Here is a 19,689-nt window from a genome sequence, read left to right on the forward strand (position 1 = left end):
GGGACTTGGTTAAATCACGGAGGCTTGGGGATTGTTTGTTCTTGATGGCTGGTACAGCCCCCACCTTCTATGCTCAGCACCACACTAATAATTTCCTATAATTATCTCAAAAAAAAAATCTGATGAAAGTCTACTCCAGGAGAGTTTGGCCTAGTGCAGTTGGGAGTGGGGTAAAGGATTCCTACAACCCCCTATATTTAGTGGCTTCTGGTACACCTCCAGATCTTATGCCAGACCCTGGGCTTTAGGGACTCTTGATTTCTGCCTGTTCTCCAGGAGTCTTCTGAGAACCTGGGCTGCTCTGTCATTACCTTTAATCTGCATCTGCACTTGATAGTCCAAATGCTGAAAGAGCCACTGTTTTTATTGAATTCAGTTCATAGCAAGATCACTGAATGCACATAAAAATTTGATCTGTATTCAAATCTTAATTGACCTTACTCAAATCTCATCACCACATTCATTCATTCATTCATGATTTCACAACACATAAAATGATCTGGGCATTACTGTGGACTGCTACAGTGATCTGAACTCCAGACCCAAATACCCTGCTGCGTACTCAGCATCCAATACAACTAGTGCTCTGGATTCCCAGGGCTCCCTCCAGGCTTCTCTTCACCAATAAATGGCACCTCCACAGGCCCAGATGCTCACCTTGGACTACAGACAGCCTCCAGTTCTTATCTCATTTCTACATCTCCCCTTCTGGTCCAGGTTCCTATTCCCTAGCCTGTACCAGATAAATAGCCTCTTTGCCGTACTCCTAATAACTGCACTCCATTCACTCTCTACCTGCAGCCCAAGGATCTACTCAGGACTTACAAGAAGAAAATTTAGGAAGAAAATTCCCAGACTCACATGCAGCCTAGAGTGATCAGCACATTGCTGCTTCCTGGCCCTCCTCTTCCTTCTCTCTGCACAGTCATGGAGGCCTTCTTTCAGCCCTTGATCAGGCACTCAAGGGGGCCCAGCTTGCCTCCCTCCTCAGTGCTTTCTTTCTAGTGTCCCAGCCACCCTCCACACTTCTTTTAGAACTCAAATGTCACTCTCAGAGATGCTTTCACTAAACTCCCAGTTTAGATTTGCCCCCTAATATAACCTCCCTAAATATGTCCGGTACTTTTTCTTTATTTCACAGTTTGTAGCTGTATATTTATGAATGTGGTTCTTTGCTTAATGTTACCTTAGGCACCAGACTATCAGCTCTACAGGTGCAAGGACTAGGCACCTTGTCTAGTACCCAGCTTGCACCAGTGGAGGTAGGAATGTTAATTGGGTGGAAGGCAGATGCTGCGGCTGCAATGGTGAGCAGGAGCCCCAGCTTCAGGGATCAACTAAAGCATAAATATGCAAGAAGTTCATTGTATGGAAAGCTCTGAGAAGTCTATGTGTTCAAAATAACTGAGTTTGTTTGATAGAAAGATGAATTTCAACATAAGCAGAAGCTTATAGGAATTCTTCAATAGTTAATATTTATACAGTATTTATTATGTGCCAGGCACTGTTAAAAAAATAATTGTATCCTCAAAGATTCTGAGGCAGGTTCTGTTTTGGAGCCATTTTGCAAATAAGGAATTTGAGACACAGAGTGGGTTAGTGATTTACCCAAGGCCACACAGCTAATAAACAGCAGAGCCAAGATTCTAGTTTGGGTTTTCTACATGCAGAGTCTTTAGGCTACTCTGTGCTGTGCTAGAAATGTTTCTTAGTGTTTTCTAAAATGGGAGATGACTGGTTGACAAAATTTTTTCCCTTTAGTCTCCATCTCAGATAGACACCTAAAATCAGGGCATACCACTGAGACTTCAGAGAGATCTTAAGACACAGCAAGGACTCAGCAATTTCGGGCAATGGTCAGGGAACTGAGTAGCCCTGGCTTCTAATCTTGGCCATCTCAAGTCACTGTGTGGCACTGAGAAAGTCACTTCACTCTCTTTTTTTCTCTATAAAACAAGGGGATTGACTTATTCATCTCTGAAATTTCTTCAAATCTAACAGTCCAGACTGGTGTGCCTCTCCAAGGAGCAACATTAAATAAGACTTACCTCTGCCTTCATTTATTATAAGAAATTAACCAGAAGCACCCACTCCTGGCTGATCCTTTAGTTATAGAGTGAGAGTTGACAACTGCACCAAAGAAAGAAGGAGAGAGAGCAAGGCGGTGGGGGTGGGGGACTGAGACAGAATGGAAGAAAGAGAAAGTGTCATAAGAAAACTGAGAACACAAAAAAGAGGTAGAAAGGGACAGAGTGAGCTGGGTGACCAGGACTGTTCCCACTGTGAACAAGAAGGCACCTCGAAGTTTGCAAATTGACTCGATTGCCTGTTGCAGTGACTACACTGTCAGAGGCTTTTGACTTGCGCTGAGTTGAGAGAGAGAAATGAAAAGGATGATTTAAAAGGCACAAACACGCACAGTAAAGATTGCAGATACAGAACAATGAATGTCCTGGTCAAATTGCCGATTGGAGTATCTGAACTAGGCAGAGTTTGTAGTCTCTGCGTGTCAAGCGATGGAGAGCCCTGATTGTGACCAGGGAAGTCACACAACAATGGGGCCTGATGTTTTGTTTCTACTTTTCAAAGGCGCTCCTTTTTTTCCTCCTGGTGATAAGGCCCAGGAAATGGTTAGTGACATGCTCGTGGGAACCTATGGAAAAGAATACACCCCGTATCAATGGTGCAGCCACCAGCCCGGGAGTAGAGCGGGTGGGTGGGGGAGCTGCAGGCTCTCAGCGTGGGCTGTAGCAGTGAGATAGCATTGAGGAGGCCGCCCAGAGCCCTGCGCCCCCAGTCTGGGGACCAGGCCCCTTTATCCAGCCAGAATGGGTGGAAGGCCAGACAATGTAGCGCTATATTTGGTTTGACAACAAAAGACTCTAGAAAGATTTGATAGTGCAGGGATGGCCGGGAAGGCGGCGCGGGCTGCAGCACAATACAGGTTTTGCAAAGGTATTTAGCTGGGCCCTTTATTGCAGGAACATGGCAGGGTATGGATGTTGTCCTGATGTCTAATGGTTTTTGTCTGGTTCAAGGTTCTGTTTGCTAGTGTGAGGTCTCTGGGCAGGGCTGAGAGGTGCCAAGGGGGCTCTGAGGCCACTACACTTAGGAACCACCTGCAGTTACATTCTGTGACTTCCTGTTCTCTCTTTCCCCTAAACCCAGGCTCCAGGAGGGCCAGAAAAATCCCAGGTCAATGGGAAGTAGAAACAGGAACAGCTGGACGTTTGCAGTAATCACACAAGTTATCCTAACCAGAGGGGCAGCTCTAGATCCATTCTTGGACAGAATTCCAAAGGGAAGACACCCAAGAGGAGGGAGGAGGGGGGAAGGAGGAAGGTACAGTGTGGCAAGGGTAGAACAAAGGACATTGAATGGGCCTGGATACCAAACCCCATGGTTCTGAAAATTTCAGCCAGAGGTAAAGTCATGGGCGCAAAAGAGAGCCCAATCCTGCACTCCACTGGCTAGCACCTAAGAAAATGAGCACCAGGATGTGGCAATATACAGGCAGAACTTTTCCTGCCCTAGATCCTGAGGCCTTCTGAAGCTGGGGGTGGGGAGATAAAGACAGCAACTCCAGAAACATGGGGGAGATGTGCAGCGAGGTTAGGCAGGCTGACTGGCTCTATCAGAGAGGTGCTCTAGGCCAAGGGTGTAGGAATGTGAATGACCACTCCATAATGATTCCAACACACTCAGGGCTTCAGTCCCAAGCAAGGGACATCAATGAATATTCATTCATTCCATTGGTTTTTGTTTGTTTTGAATTTAAAACCTTGTATGCCCTGTTACTGGTTCTAGAAAAGAAAGCTGGCAACAGGCAGGCTGGGGCTGGAACAAGACAAGAGATGAGGAAGCGTCCTCTTTGTTCTGCTTCCTGATGTCACCTGGCCCTTCAGACCCAAATCTCTTCTAAAACTAGAGAAGTCCAGAAAAATGCAACCTTGGTGGGAGGGGAGATCCCTGGTCTAGAAGTGCTTCCTTCCTATTGACCACTTTGCTGATCAGGATTAACTCTAGCACAGTGCAAGAGTTCTGAGACAGCTCCCCTCTTCCCTAAGGAGTCTGCTCCTTAGACTTATTAACAGCTCCATGAGAACTTCCAGCAGAAATCTGTAGCAGAAATGCTAGAAGTATCTAGCAGAAATCATTCCTTTTTTCAATTTTATCAGTTACATCCATCTATATAATTAGGACTCTCTCCTAGGTGCCAAGAGTCACCCCAGATACTAGAAATGGAGTACTGAACTCTGGAAGCCTCCACCTGGTCCTCAGACTAGAAAGGAGGACAGTGGTCTAAACACACAAGGACCACTACAAAGTGAGAGAAGCAGTTGTTATGATAGCTCATAACAACTCTCTACCTAAGAAAGCCCAAAATTATCTCATGGGAAGTTATATTTAATAAGTATTCTGGGTCTATAGACTAAATTGTCTACTCCCCCCACCCCAGACATCAATTGATATGTCAAGGTCCCAACCCTTAGTACCTGAGAATGTGATGAGATTTGGAGATAGATTCTTTAAAATGAGGCCATTAGGGTGGGCTCTAAACCAATATGACTGGTGTCCTTCTAAAAAGAGGAAATTTGGCCACAGACACAGAAAGAAAGCAATATGGAGTCTCAGGAAGAGGATGCAATTGCCTATCTACAAACAAGGAAAGAGTCTGGAGAAGATGCTTCCCTCATGGCCCTCAGAAGGAAGTAAGCTGGCCATCATCTTGATCTCAAACTTCCAGCCCCCAGAACTGTGAGAAAATACATTTCTGTTGGTGAAGCTATCCAGTCTGTGGTACTTGGCTATGGTAGCCCTGGTAGATTGATAGCTACCACTTCCAACACTGAGACATTCTTTCAAACAAAGAGCTCTTCTTGAGTGTCCATACAGTGCTTGACACCTAGAAGGTGCTTAATAAATGCTGAACTGAGTGGAACAGTAGCTCATTTTTATCTTCCACTATATCAACCTCAAGTCGATCTTGCAGGTCATAGAGAACTACCCTGTTCCTAATTGGTGTCTAGTCTTTAATCTCAGCTTTCATTACCCATACTCAGTCATTTATTCAGTTAGGAGTTAATACAACATATATCAAGAACTATTCTTAGGGTAAGCACCAGAAATTATAGTAGGAGGAAAGTCCCCTTGAATGAAGAAATTCCTCCTTGGCTGATCCTATGCTAGGAATGTGTGTCACAGGATCCATCTCTCTGCCATGGGCCCATACTCCAGGACAACTTTAGCCTACTTTAGACTGAAGTCAGTGGCAGAGCTTGTCCTTAGCACAGGCCCAATGGAGGGCTGAGAGGCACAAGATCCTGATAGATAGGAGGGGCACCACTAAGGGGCCCAACAAGAGAGACGTTTCAGATATACAGCTGACTGGATTTTTTTGAATTCTCTCCTGCTGACCCTGGGGAGTATTTCTTGCCCTGGAGTGAACCCAAGGCTGATATTTACAAACATATAGATCCCCCAGATACTGTCAGGAGTTTCAGCTTCTAGTTGGCAGGTGTCCAGCTACTGGGAGAATCTAGAGTTAGGAAAGATGTAGAGCAATTGTGTGTGTTAATGAGGACTGGGGAGTCAGCCAAGAAGCAACATGGTGGCATCCGCCACAATACTTCTTATGCCTATAGTTTGGGAAAAAAGCACTGTCAAATCTGCATACATTCACACATATGTGTATACACACAAACAATGTGTTCTCATATGCTCCTGGCAGCATGCACAGGGGTCAGCATGTAACACATATGTGTCGACATGGCACCTGCACATAACACACTGAGCAGGTCATAGGCATGATAGATACTCAAAGTTATGCCCACTCATGGATACACACATGTACTTACACTCTCATGCATAATCCAAAATTTCAAAAAAATTTAATTTCCGTCTAAGCAATAAAAGTTACATTTGGCTTACTACAGTATGTGGAATTCCCACCTCACATCAGGGTCTGTATCCTCTTCAATGCTTCAGAATGTCCTCCTCGGACTAAAAACAGGCACAGGCGTTCTCACCATCCAGGCTAGGGCTTCCTTGTCTTCCCTACAGACTCTGATTAGAACAGATGGAAAATGTGCTCATTTCTTTGGAAGTTATAAAGTACCAACTAGAAAGACAGCTGTCATTATTCATGATTTTGGGGACAGAAAAACAATGTGATACATGCAAAAGAACAGTAGATTAGGAACCAGAATTCTAAATTCTAGCCCCAGTTTTCACTCTTTCTTGCTGGAGTATCGATCTGGATCAAGCATGACAAGTTTCTTTTTAACCCCCACCTCTGGGACGTGTTTTTAGAAGTATTCGCAAGGCTACAAAAAAACTCAAAGAGAAGGAGTAATTTCTGGCTGAGGCTCAGGATAAGAATGTTTCTGACCCTTCTATTTCCAAAAATCTCTGAGTATGTATAATGATTATAATTACCCAGGAACTGGAAGAAGAGCACTCAGCCTACATCAAGTTCCTTCTTTATGGCATTAGTCCAAACAGGGACCACACATTCATTTCTTTCTTTTATTGTATCCCTTCAACTCCTTAGAAGAAAACTTCTGAGTTGGGACTGGGGCTGTATCTCAGTGGTAGAGGACATGCCTAGCAGGCCCAAGGGGGTCAATTCTTAGCAGCAAAATTTTTTTTAATTAAAAAGTAAAATAAAACAAAAACCTCTGGATTGTGGATAATATATTTTGACTTTGCAACATGCATGACTTCCACTGAGACTTTACAACAATGACTGAGTCCATGATCTCTGTTTTTGAATGGACAGATGCCCTCAAAGTCTGCAGAGGTGTGTGTTAAAGCCCCAATCTGAGATTACCAAGAGAGTTAGGATGTCTAGTATGCATTTTGCACAGTGTAGTTTCTGTGCTAATTCTATGGAGTATTGTGTCTACCTTCCAGTTTTGGTGACAAGTCCTGGTCCCTGAACAACATTTGTAGACTCTAAGCACTGGCTATCATTCAAACTGCTTGCGGGAGGGGGAACAGAAAGACTAGGACCGCCTCACTCTTCTACCAAAACTCATTAAAAAAAGGGGGAAACCAACCTAAGCAATTCAGACCTTATTCTTAATTCTGCCTTCTGACTTACTACCAGGTTAGATGAATCCTCAGTGTGTCAGCACTAGACTATGCACTTTATATCCCTCATTCCATTAAATATGTTCTACTGGCTTTTTAGGTAAGTAAAATCACATTTTTAAAGTGAAAAAGTGGAGGAAGGAGGTTGAACTAGAAAGCTAAGAAGAACTGATCTGTGATCAGTACCGTTCACATTGGCCTGACTCCACTCTGCCACCTGGCAGTACCACTGCAGACTCACTGAGGCTATCCTGGTTCACCATTCTTCACTGCAGAACATATAGGCATCCTCCCGGGTTATTTCCAATTGTTAGTGGGCCCCATCAACCAGAATCTTTACTAGGCAGTGAATTTGACCCTAATACTGAAGACTTAGAAATCACCTGTAGAATAGACGACCACTCAGATCCAAACAAGCCACCAGGTGGTTCACAAAAGAACAGATCTAAACAGTATTGTAAGGGCTTTGAAAAAATGACTCAGCCTACAATAAAACTCACAAAAGTTTACTTGGAACTTGTGGCCTGAACCCAGCCAGGTTGATGACCTGCTAAAACTAAAATGCACATTCTATAGTCTTAAACAAGACCTAAGGCTCAGTATACAACATTCAAACTAGACAGGAGATGATCCAGAACTGTTCAGTGGATGAATAACTAGGAAAAAATAAAACTCACAGGGGAACAGACATTATAATATTTCACTTAAATTACATAGATGCTAAAACTATTAAAGTTATTAACATAGTCATTACAAAAATGTTATAAGAAGGAATACACTTGAAATGAACAAAAAGGAAGAAAATCTCAGGAAAGAAATATAAGAAACAAGAGAAAATTTCAGAATTGAAAAATACACTACCCATATTGTTGTGATCAGCCTTTCTTTGCCATGATCAAAATACCATAAGAGCAACTTAAAAGAAAAAAGTTTATTCGAGTTCACAGTATCAGAAGTTGAGTCCATTGTAGGCCAAGTCCATTGCTCTTGGTCCACGCAAAGCAGGACATCAGGGCAGAAGGGCCCAGTGGAGAAAATCTGCTCAGCTTATGGAGGCATCAAAAAGCAAAGGTGGGGGGAGATGCAACCTTTCAGGGCCCAGACCCAGATTCCCACCTCCTCCACCACCCACATCCTTCCTATAGTTTACCACCCAGTTCATTAAAACTAGGATGAGTGATTAGGTTTCAGCTCTCACAATCCAATCGTTTCATCTCTGAATATTCCAGCATTAACATAGGAGTTTGGGGAAGATATTTAATATCAAAACCATAATAAAAATTAAAAGCTCCCTGAATGGCTCAATAGCACAAAGGAAAATGTCAGTGAACTTGAAAGTAGATAAACAAAAATTATCTAAACTAAAAAAAAAAAAAAACATAATGCAAAGAAAAAAAAACAGTAAGCAAGAATATTTCAAGTCCTAGGAACTTGTGAGATGATACCAAAAGTTCTAACATCTATGTCATCAGAGAAGAAAGTAGAGTAACATCTTTAAATTCATGAAATAAAAACTGTCGACTTAGAGCTCTAGTTCTACAAAAATATCCTTCAGGAATGAAGGTGGAATAAAGATATTCTTAAACAAAATAAAACTGGATTTATAACCAGCATATTTACCTAAAAAATTGATATACAAAGTTCTTCAGACAGTAGGGAAATTATACTATAAAAAATTTTGCAATATCACAAATAAAAGAAGAACAGAAGTAAAGATAAATGTCTAGCTAAATATGATGAATTATTATACTCCTCTTGAATTATTTAAAATATGTGATGGTTTAAAACATAAAACTTTCTGATTAGGTTTCCAATTTATGTAAATAAAGCACATAAAAACTACAATCACAAGGTAAGTGAGAATGGTAAAGAAACTATAAGTGTTAAGGTTTCTACATTTCACTTGAAGTGAAAAATTTTGATTCTAAGTATACTGTGAAAAAACTTTTAATCAAATACACCAACAAAACTTATATTTAAACTCCTTAATAATCACTAATGAAAAATATATAGAGAGATATGGTAAATAACACCATATATACATTAAATTGGAATAATTTTTAAAATTTCAAATGACCCAAAGGAAGGAAAAAAGGAGAAACAGGAAAGAAATCAGAAAGGGAAAAAAAACAAATAACAATATTTTAGTCCTAATAGTCCTAATTCAAACATATCAATAATTGTATTAAATGCAAATGGTCTAAACATACCAACTTAAAGTCAGAGATTTTCAGTTATTTTTTAAAAGATCCACTTTTATGCTATCTACAAGGAACTTAATTCATACATAGTACTATAGGAAAGTTAGAAATAAAAATATAGAAAAAGATATATCACACAAACACTTGTCAAAGAAAGCTGGAGGGATTTATAATATCAAAGTAGAATTCAGAGAAAGAGAAATTACAAGATGAATTAAAAGACATTATTCTATGATCAAAGAGCCAATTTGTGAAGAAGATATAATGATCCTAAATGTACACCCTAAAAATAGTTTCAAACTATATGAAGCAAAATTGGACTAACTTGGAAATAGAGATAAATCCACAATTATAGAGACATTATTTGTGTCTCAGTAATTAATAAGACAGGTAGACAGAAAATCAGCAAATGTATCTAAGAACCAAGTAACACCTTCAATCAGCTGATTGAACTGACATTTAGAGGATACTCCACCAAAGAACAGAAGTCATATTATTTTCAAGGACACCAGGGTCACTTACCAAGATAAACTATATCCTGGGTCTTAAAAAGCAAAATTCACAAATTTAAAAGCATTAATGCCATATAAAGTGCATTCTTTGATCAATATAGAACTAAACTTGAAATCAATAAAGAAAAGTCTTAAAACACATGAAAATTAAGAAACACATTTCTAATCTCTGGGTCAAATGGGAAATCTCAAGAGCATTGCTTGGAAAGATATATAGCATTAAATCCTTACATTAACAAGATAAAAGGTCTCAAGTCAATAAGCTAAGTTTTCACACTAAGGAGCTAGAAAAGGAGCAAAATAAAACGAAAGCTATTCAAATAAAAATGAAAGCAGAAATCAATAAAAGTGAAACAAACAGAAATAATAAAAGATTTCAATAAAACCAACAACTTCTTTTTATATTAATTTTTAATTGACACATAACATTTATACATATTTATGAGGCACAATGTGAAATTTGATTCATGTCTCTATTGGGTAATAATCAATTCAAGGTAATTAGCATATCATCACCTTAAGCTTTTATCATTTCTTTGTGAGTACATTCAAAATTTTCTCTTTTAATCAAAATACACCAACAAAATTTATATGCTTCTAGTAATACTGAAAAGAAAAGATGATAAAAGATCATAAAGTATCAACATTAGGAATGAAAAGAAATTGAAAGGTTAATAAAGGTATTTTACAAACAACTCTACCCTTATAAAGTTGAAGAATAAGATGAAATGGACAAATTCCTTGAAAACCATAAATGACCAAAGCTTACTCAAGGTGAAACAAATCATCTAAGTAGTCCTATAACTATTAAAAACTTTTAATTCATACTTTCAAAAGTTTGGGAAAAGAAATCTGCAGGCAATTTCACTTGTAAATTCTAGCAAATATTTAAAGAAGAAATACACCAATTATACATGCTTTTTTCTCAAAAAAATAAAAGGAGGAGGACTTGCAGTTCATTTTATGAGACCCACATTGCCCTGACACCAAAACCAGGCAAAGACATTCTAAGAAAAGAAACTGAAAATCCAGAGCCCACTTTAATGCAAATACAAAATCCTCAACAGAAAATTAGCAATCCACATGTGAGGCCCTGGGTTTGATCCTCAGCACCACATAAAATAAATAAATAAAATAAAGGTATTGTGTCCAATTACAACCATATATATATATATATATGTATATATATATATATATATATATATATATATATATATGAAAAATGTGATCAATGTGAACTTATTCTGAGAATGCAGGACTGATTGAATATTAAAAAATCCTTCATATTAATATTCTGAAAAAGATGTATCTTGTGATTTGAAAACGTTCCCTATTCAGTTGAATATTGTTTTTATCAATTCATGGTTTTAACAATCTTAGCAAACTAGAAATAAAATGAAACTTCTTTAAGATGTTATGGGTTGGATATAAGGTCTCTCAGGAGCAGAGGGCTCCCTCTCCTTCTCCCTCCCCTTCTCCCCCTCCCCTTCTCCCCCTCCCCCCTCATTCCTCACCCTCCCCCTCTCCCTCCCCCTCTTCCTCCCCTCCCCCTCTCCCTCCTCTCCCCCTCCCTCTCCCTTTCCTGGCTTCCATGAGCTAAGCAGCTTTCCTCCTGTATGCCCTTCTGCCATGATGTCCTGCCTCACCTCAGACTCAGAGCTAAGGACTCAGGTAATAATAGACTGAACTTCAGTAAACTTTTCTCCTCCAAATTCTTCTTTTTTTTTGTTGGTTGTTCACAACGTTACAAAGCTCTTGACATATCATATTTCATACATTAGATTGAAGTGGGTTATGAACCCCCAATTTTACCCCAAATGCAGATTGCAGAATCACGTCGGTTACACATCCACAATTTTACATAATGCCCTATTAGTAATTGTTGTATTCTGCTACCTTTCCTATCCCCTACTATCCCCCCTCCCCTCCCCTCCCATCTTCACTCTCTACCCCATCTACTGTATCCTCCAAATTCTTCTTGCCAGGCATTTTGATCATACTGACAAAATGCTGACTAACTCACCACGCTAATCTCTACAGCCTTTTATTGACTCCTCACAATGACAGGCCATAAGAGTTACTATAAACATCCTATTTTACAGATTAAAAAGAGAAAAACCAAAAGTCCAAGTCCCAGGGAGGTTATTTACTACTTTATCCTGATTTGCTTGACTGGAAAATGGAGAAGCCTGTTTTAAATCCAGGCAACCTGACTCCGGGGTCTGTGCTTTTGACTACTATAAAAGTTGGCTTCCTAGCTAAAACTAAATTTCTTTTTTTTTTTTGTCCAGATAAACAGCTTGCCTTTAAACATTTATTTTTCAGACAAGAAGGAGAAGAAAAATAGCTATTTAGTGCCTAATACTGAGCCAAATGTTCTACACCTAGCCATTGCCATAAATATGCCAGTTGGTATTTCTCCTCACTTTAGTGATAAGCAAACTGAAATTTGAAGAAGCTGGGAAATGTGCATGATTACACAGCTAATTATGGGAAGAGAGAAAATTTTGTTAGGCCTGATTCTGCTACTGAATCAGTCACTACCCTGACATATTTTGGTGCCAACAGACTAGGAGGTAGTTGAAAGTATATGCAGAATCCCTGCCTGCAGTCTGCAAAACTTGTTAGCTTTCTAAACTTCTCCCATGTCACTATGTCACCATCACCCCTGTTTGCTCACATTGACTCCCTCTACCACCATTCCTCTCCCCTCTATCCTTGTCCCTCCTCAATGTCCTTGCTGCTCCTTTCTGACTATCAGTGGCATTGCCTCCTCCAGGAAACCTCCCCGACCTCTTTTATGCAGTGGCCTCTCCTTTCTTTAAACTCAAGGTTTCAAAAAGTACTTCACTCTTTAAATCTGTGAAATATTTGGAATTGGCAATCAACTTGTCCTTTCAATTTTCAAGTGGGATACCTTACAGGCTTTGAATGTGTCTAAATGACAGAAACAGTGTATTCAACACCAGTTCATTTTTACATGCCTGGCACATGGTACATGGTGATTCAACATATTCCCTTCTTCATACAGGATATTTCGGATGACCACATCTAAAAGGAGCAGCCCACATATTCTTATCCACTTGCTCTTCCTTGGTTTCCTATCTTGGGTTCCTTAATTTAGTTCTTTGTAAATCTGTTTATTGTCAGTGATCCTCATTAGAATGTAAGCTCCGTGAGGACAGGCACTTGATTCTATTCATCACTGGATCCCAAGAGTGTAATACAAGGCCTGGCTCACAATCAGAATTAAAAGTTTTCTTGAATGTATATCTGAATAGATGAGTTAGCGAGAGACCCTAGAGTAGCAATCAGAGGCCCAAAACTGCTGTCACAGGGGTGGGTACCAACAGGAGATGAAGGTTGTGTGAGCTCAAGAGAGGATGTTCCTCAGAAGCGCCAAGATCAGAAATCCAGAACAGTGTGTGTGCTGAATACTTTTGTTCCCCTCAATCCTTCTCTATCCTGCTCTGTATCCTGGGAAAGGGGGCTCACATATGTATCATGCCAATCCCCTTTCGCTTTGGCTTCTAATTGAGTTCAGCCAATGGGGACCCTCATCAGTATATCAAAGGGCAGAAATAGAGAGAAGTCCCTAGCTCCCTCCTTGCCATGGTTCTCACCCATCGGGAGGGGCTCTCCAACAGACAATGCTCTGCCTTGTTCTGGCAACTCTCTCCCCTCCTTGTTCCTTCAGAACTAGAAGTAAAAACAGGACCCACCATTGCCACCCTCAGGGTGCTTCACCATCTGTTAGTTTTCTTAACTCTGCCCACTCTTTTGTGAGTAGTTCCTTCATTAAACTCTTTCAATCATTCCTAGACAGCATAAATCCTGCTAGACACAACTCAAAAGGTCCTTGGACCAGCAACAAGGAGGAGAAATCAGTGAAATTAAGTCAGAAAACCCAGGGATATATAGCATTTAATATAAGTTTGGATATGAGATATCCCCCAAATATCCTGTTAATGCAGGAATATTCAGAGGTAAAATGATTCGATCATGAGAGCTGTAACCTAATCGGTCCATCCCAGTTTGAATGGACTGGGTAGTAACTGCAGGCAGGTGGGGTGTGGTTAGATGAGGTGGGTCGCTGGAAGCATACCCTGAAAGGGTTGTTCTTCCTGCTTCCACTTCCTCTTCCTCTCTTTTGCTCTTGGCTTCTTTACTCAGTCCTAAGCTGAGCAGCTTTTCCTTGATTGAGCCCTTGATCCACAATGTACTGCGTCACTTGAGCCCAGAGAAACCATCTATGGACTGAGATCTCTAAAATCATGAACCCAAGTAAACTTTTCCTCCTTATAAATTGTTCTTGTCAGGTATTTTAGTCACAGGGACAAAAAAGAAAACAAAACAAACAAACAAAAAAAAAACCTGACTAAAACAGCATAGAAATGTTTCTCCATCTAAATCCACTATGACAAAGGCTTAGGCCAGTTTCACATGAAGGGCTAGCCCCAAAGACAACCTGTTTGAGCAGCTACACTGCCAAGTCAGGCTCCCAAAGAACATTCTGTCTTCCATCTCTGGGTTCACACCTCTTCCCAGTTGGGAAGGAAGGATGCACAACCCCTATGAAAATGTGTGTCATGTTCAGCTTCCTTCCTAGACTTTCAAACAGCCAAGCCAATGAGCCACACTCCAGAAACACAAAGTCCTCTTTTGAGGTCAGTGTCCAGCACCTGACTAGCCCCTCTTTGCTGCCAAACATATTCCTCTCTTGCTTGGTCCCATTCTTGACCCTTGGATTTCAGTGTTTTTTGTTGTGTTTCTTTTTTCCTTTTTGTCCTTCTTCCTGCCTTTCAGACCTAATGTCTAAACATATTTGCCTTGATTTGAAATATTGTCTCTGAGGACTTTGGGTTACACTCTCATTTATATTTCTTCTCCTGGATGCCTATACAAGATACAGTCACCCAATAGCCTCTGGACCAGTTAGCCATCACCTCAGAACGTGAGCATGTGTACATGTGCATGCACACATGTGAGCGCACATGTTTGGGGCAGAGACAGAGAGAGATAAAATTTCCTGAGTCTGAATCTTGGCTTTCATGTTTGCTAGATGCATCCTAGGGCAAGTTACATATATTGTGTGTTGCTCAGTTTCCTAATCTGTGATTCATTTCTTAAAAGCACTTGTGTAACAAGTTTGCTGTGTGATTACAAATCCTATTCACTAAATATTTCCAGTTGCCACCCCAACCCTTTTGTGATAATATAGAAGGATTGTATTTCTCGACCCTTTTGTAAGCTAGAAGGGTAATGAAGGGAGTTTCAGCCAATAAATTGTGAGCAGAAGTATATCACTTCAGTGCTGATACCATATTCTCTAGAACTTTCTTTTCCTCTGTCACATAGGCATGTTTCAGATATTGGCTGCCTGGGTGGCAGAATAAGGACAATGTGAAGCAGGACTGCCACCCCTATAAAATTAACAGGCAGCAAGAGAGAAAAAATAGCCTTGTCATGGTAAACCACAGAAATTTGGAGATTATTTGTTACGCCATAACCAAGCCTGTAAGGACTTAAATAGCTGTCATAAAGACTAAGAAAGTTCATAAAAATTTCTTGACTCTGTAGTTAATGCATCAAAAATAGTAAACAAAAGTTGTTACCATTTGTATGACTGACTCTTTTTATCATTATTTATTGGACATGGAGGTGTGCAGATACACCTGTTTCCTTTGCTACATCAAATAGTTGAATAACCTTGCATTCTTGGCCCTTGGGAAATGAAGTAAGGAATACCTCTAAACATCTCAGGTCAGTTTAAGTGTAAAATCTGTTGAGCTGAAAAATTTCCAACAGGGTGTTCTGACGTCGGCATCACACATGGACTTGGTAAATATGTCCCAAGCCCTTTAACAGGCAAGTCTTGTTATAAATTTAACTTCCATGAAGTAGGTTAAAGTGTAGGCAAAACCAGAGAAAGTTCCTTTGGCTAGTGCTGAGAGACAGAGGAGAGGCTGTGTTGGATCATCTTTTCCTACAGTCTGAATGATTGTTGGTCTGTGGGGATCACAGAAGACCTCCAATTAATTATTACTGGGGAACATGAAATCATAAGCAAAATTCCTTATAATAAATTTTTCAAATGAGATCACATGTTTTATTTACAGCACTGGCCCATTTTGGGCTTTAAATCTATGGGAAAAACCAAACATGCTTTTTTTTCTTTCTTTCTTTCTTTTCTTTTTTTTTTTTTTTTTTTTTTTTTTTGGTCAAATAGGATAAAAAGTACTCAATAGCCTTCTTTCTCTCCCAAGGAGGACATGGTGCGCTCTGTATAAGAAGAAGGCAGGCCCAGGCTGTGTCAGCTGGAAGAGTAAATTCCCTTTTTTGCTTTGTAGAGGAAGATTTAAATGCTAATGATCCTTTCACATGACTGGGACAGAGGGGAGAAAAACAAAAAGTCCTGCTGGGGTTCAGATATTTTGCTTCTGAATTGAGCATAGCGCCTGAGTAGAAGATAGAACATAGGCAAAGTCACAAAGTGTAACCTTCTATAACCAGCAGCTACCATCTTTAACTTAATCACATTTAATCATACTTAATCACATGTTCCTATAGCTAAAACTCAGAAAACTTTGTTCTCAGCCTTCTACAGAGAAAGTGAATAGGCTATAAGGGCTGGCTGAAGGTCTTCTTTGTACTTTGTCTATCTATAGCTTAGCAAGGTCATTTGTGATCTTTGGGGAAGAGGTACCTTAAATAAACTCACACCAGTCCTCACAGCCACAGATCTGGTGGGCTAGGAAATGCCATTATCAAACTGACTATAAAAATCTATTTTCTGATAAATATTCATAATGAATCAGAGACTGTAAATTTATTGGGCCATTAAAAACTCTGCTAGGCACCAGTCTGGGGCACAATCTTGCAGGGTAGGTTACTTTCCAGTATGTGGTATAAACATTAACCAAACAGAGGTATATTGTGCCATTTCCCTGTGACTGTTTTCTGTGGTTGCTAAAAAAGCATTGCCATAGGTTTGGTGACTTAAAAAGGCAGAAATTTATTCTCTGAATTCCAAAATCATTATCACTGGGTCAGAATCAAGGTGTTACAGGGCCATGCATCCTCCAGAAGCTGTGGGCGGGGGGATCCATTTCTTGCCTCTTCAAGTTCCTAATGGCTGCAACATTCCTTGGTTTGTGGTCCCACCCTTCCAATCTCTGCTACCATCTCCTCATTGCCTTCTCTTCTGACTGCATCTCTTCTTTCTCTTAAAAGGATTCTTGTGATGGCACTTAGACACCCTGGATAACCCAAGGTAATCTCATCATCTCAAGATCTTTAACTTAATCACATTTAAAGACACTTTCTCCATATAAAGGAACATTTACCGGTTCCAGAGACAGGAACTTGATATTTTTGAAGGTCATCATGGAGCCTACTACAGTCCCAATAGTTACAAAGTATGAGCCCAAGAACAACAGGTGACTCTGCTGTGGAATTTATGGTTTTCACTAACACAATTCTGTTGGATTAATGGTCTCATGGAAAGAACATCTCTACCAGAGGACACAAGAAGTACTTCACCATGCCTAAAGCCTAAAGTTATAACTGTCACAGTGTCACATTGGACTCTCATGCAAGTGGAGCCACAGGTAAAGAAATGAGTTATTATATCGAAGGGACCTAGGTCACTACTATAAAATGGGAGTGGGGTGAATGTGGCTAGAATTCAGAAGATTCACAGAGCACTGTCTTTCCGTTCTTCCATACCCAACAGCAATGGTGAACAGATGGTTGCAGTGTTCAAGGCCCAACAAGAGCAAGGCTACTAGAGTTTTAGACTCCTCAGAAATGAAAAACTTAATCTCCAAAATGGGCAAATAACCCTGAGTGGTTAAACTGTTTACCAAGGATGATGGAAATCTAAAATGGATGAAAGAAGAAAGAGATGATAAAGGTTATTTCAAAACACTGTGGTGATCAGAGCTCATTCAACCAGGCCTCCTGTATTAAGTGTTTTAAAGAATTTGAATCAAGAAATCACTTTGAAGACTCAGTCAACAGTGAAGTGATGAAAGACACAAGTTAACCTGAGCTATGCTGACAGGGGACTCCAGATGTCTTGGGCTTTGTCGTGGATGCTGCAGGAACCATGTAGGTCCCTGATTCATAATTACAGCCCCCATTTCTTCAGCCGTGGAGAGTATATGCTGGTGGCTTCTGCTGAGACCATCCCCTGGACTCACCAACTGTAGAAGGGAAAACCTAGTTTATGCACTCTGCCAGGGCAAGCCATATCCAGTGTCTGGTTGATATGAGTGGATCAGAGGGAGGCTCCCTGTCCCTACTTGGAACATCTCTGAAGGATCATCCCAGCCTTAGAGACCCTGCTGGGATTGGTCAAAGCTCTATTGCTAGTGCACTGTCATTCAATTTCTGCCTCTGTCCAGTTCGGTAGTTACATTCATTATCTATGCTGAATACCTGTCCTGTCCTTTGCCCCTGACTCACTTCCATGCAATCTCAGATTCACCTCAAGCTAGCTATGTCCCACCTCAACCATGTCCTGCATATCTTTTTACTCTGTGACCCAGGGTCCATACAAGCTCCTTGGTCTTTGCACTCACATATACAGAGCCTAGAAGTACAGAAGAGCTAATGACCTCCAGAGGGCAAATCCCAAATGAGGAGGTGTGGGAGCCAGGACACAAATGTTCCAGCCTCCTATACTTTAAGTGAACTGGTATGTGTTCTAGATGCTGTTTGGGAGCCTGCGGTGGAATACAGCTAATGAGGCCTGGAGAGCAACCTCGATAATGTATTATTATTATTATTTGGTTATGGGGATTGAACTCAGGAGCACTCAACCACTGAGCCGTATCCCCAGTCCTATTTTGTATTTTATTTAGAGATAGGATCTCACTGACTTGCTTAGCATCTCTCTTTTGCTGAAGCTGGCTCTGAACTCATGATCCTCCTGCCTTAGCCTCCTGAGCCACTGGGATAACAGGTGTGCACCACCACACCCAGCAATAATATATCCTTATGTGGACTTCTCCTCTCTGATCTGCTTACTGGGTTTATCTCCCATAACTCTGGAAACTAAGTCCTTATTTCAGGTTCTGCTCAGAGAGAGACTAAACTTCAAAATGACATCATCAGATAGGCGACTGTTTTATCCCTATAGATTCATATTTCTCAAAGAAAAGAAATTTGGTGGGGAGGTACAAATTCTGCTTGTTGAATGCATAACGAAGGAGAAAATTGCCACATAGTAAAACCTACTATGTTCTAGGACCTGCACCAAAGAGATAGCAATGAGGTAAGATAAAAACTTTCTCTCAGCAAGCTTGAAGTTCAGAAAGTGCGAAGTGGCCAGAGTAGAAAGTAGGGTTGAGCTACACATCCAAAAGTGATGTAGGTAGATACATTGGTTCCCTGTCACTAGAAAATCAAGAGGGGCTTCATAGAAGAGGTGGCATTTGAAAGACAGAACAGAGGTTCTGCAGGGTTGGAGGAATAGAATGAGCAAAGACCCGGGAATAAGAAAAGACCAGATTGGTTAAGATCATTTGGAAAAGAGAAATCAGGGCATATTTTTTCTGTGAGACATGGTCTAGTGATAGTGCTGGCATTGACAAAGCATTCGGGACACACTATAGCCACTTAATATGATGGGGAGAGCTATCTTGACATATGACCCAGTTGGTTTTTCATTGGCTTCATGAAAGAGTGGACAGGGTAGCCTGCAGGCAAAATAATCAAAAGAGCAAGCATTTATTGAAGACACCAAATACTGATCTGCACATGCAGCTTTTAATGTAATCTTCACAGAAATCTTACAAGATTGGTACAAATGTTATCTCTTATTTATTACAAGCAAGAAATCAGAGATTTGAAGTAGGCCAAGCTACTTGCCCTCC

Source organism: Spermophilus citellus (genome assembly GCF_964194105.1).
Source record: "Spermophilus citellus genome assembly, chromosome: 2".
NCBI classification, from domain to species: Eukaryota; Metazoa; Chordata; class Mammalia; order Rodentia; family Sciuridae; genus Spermophilus; species Spermophilus citellus.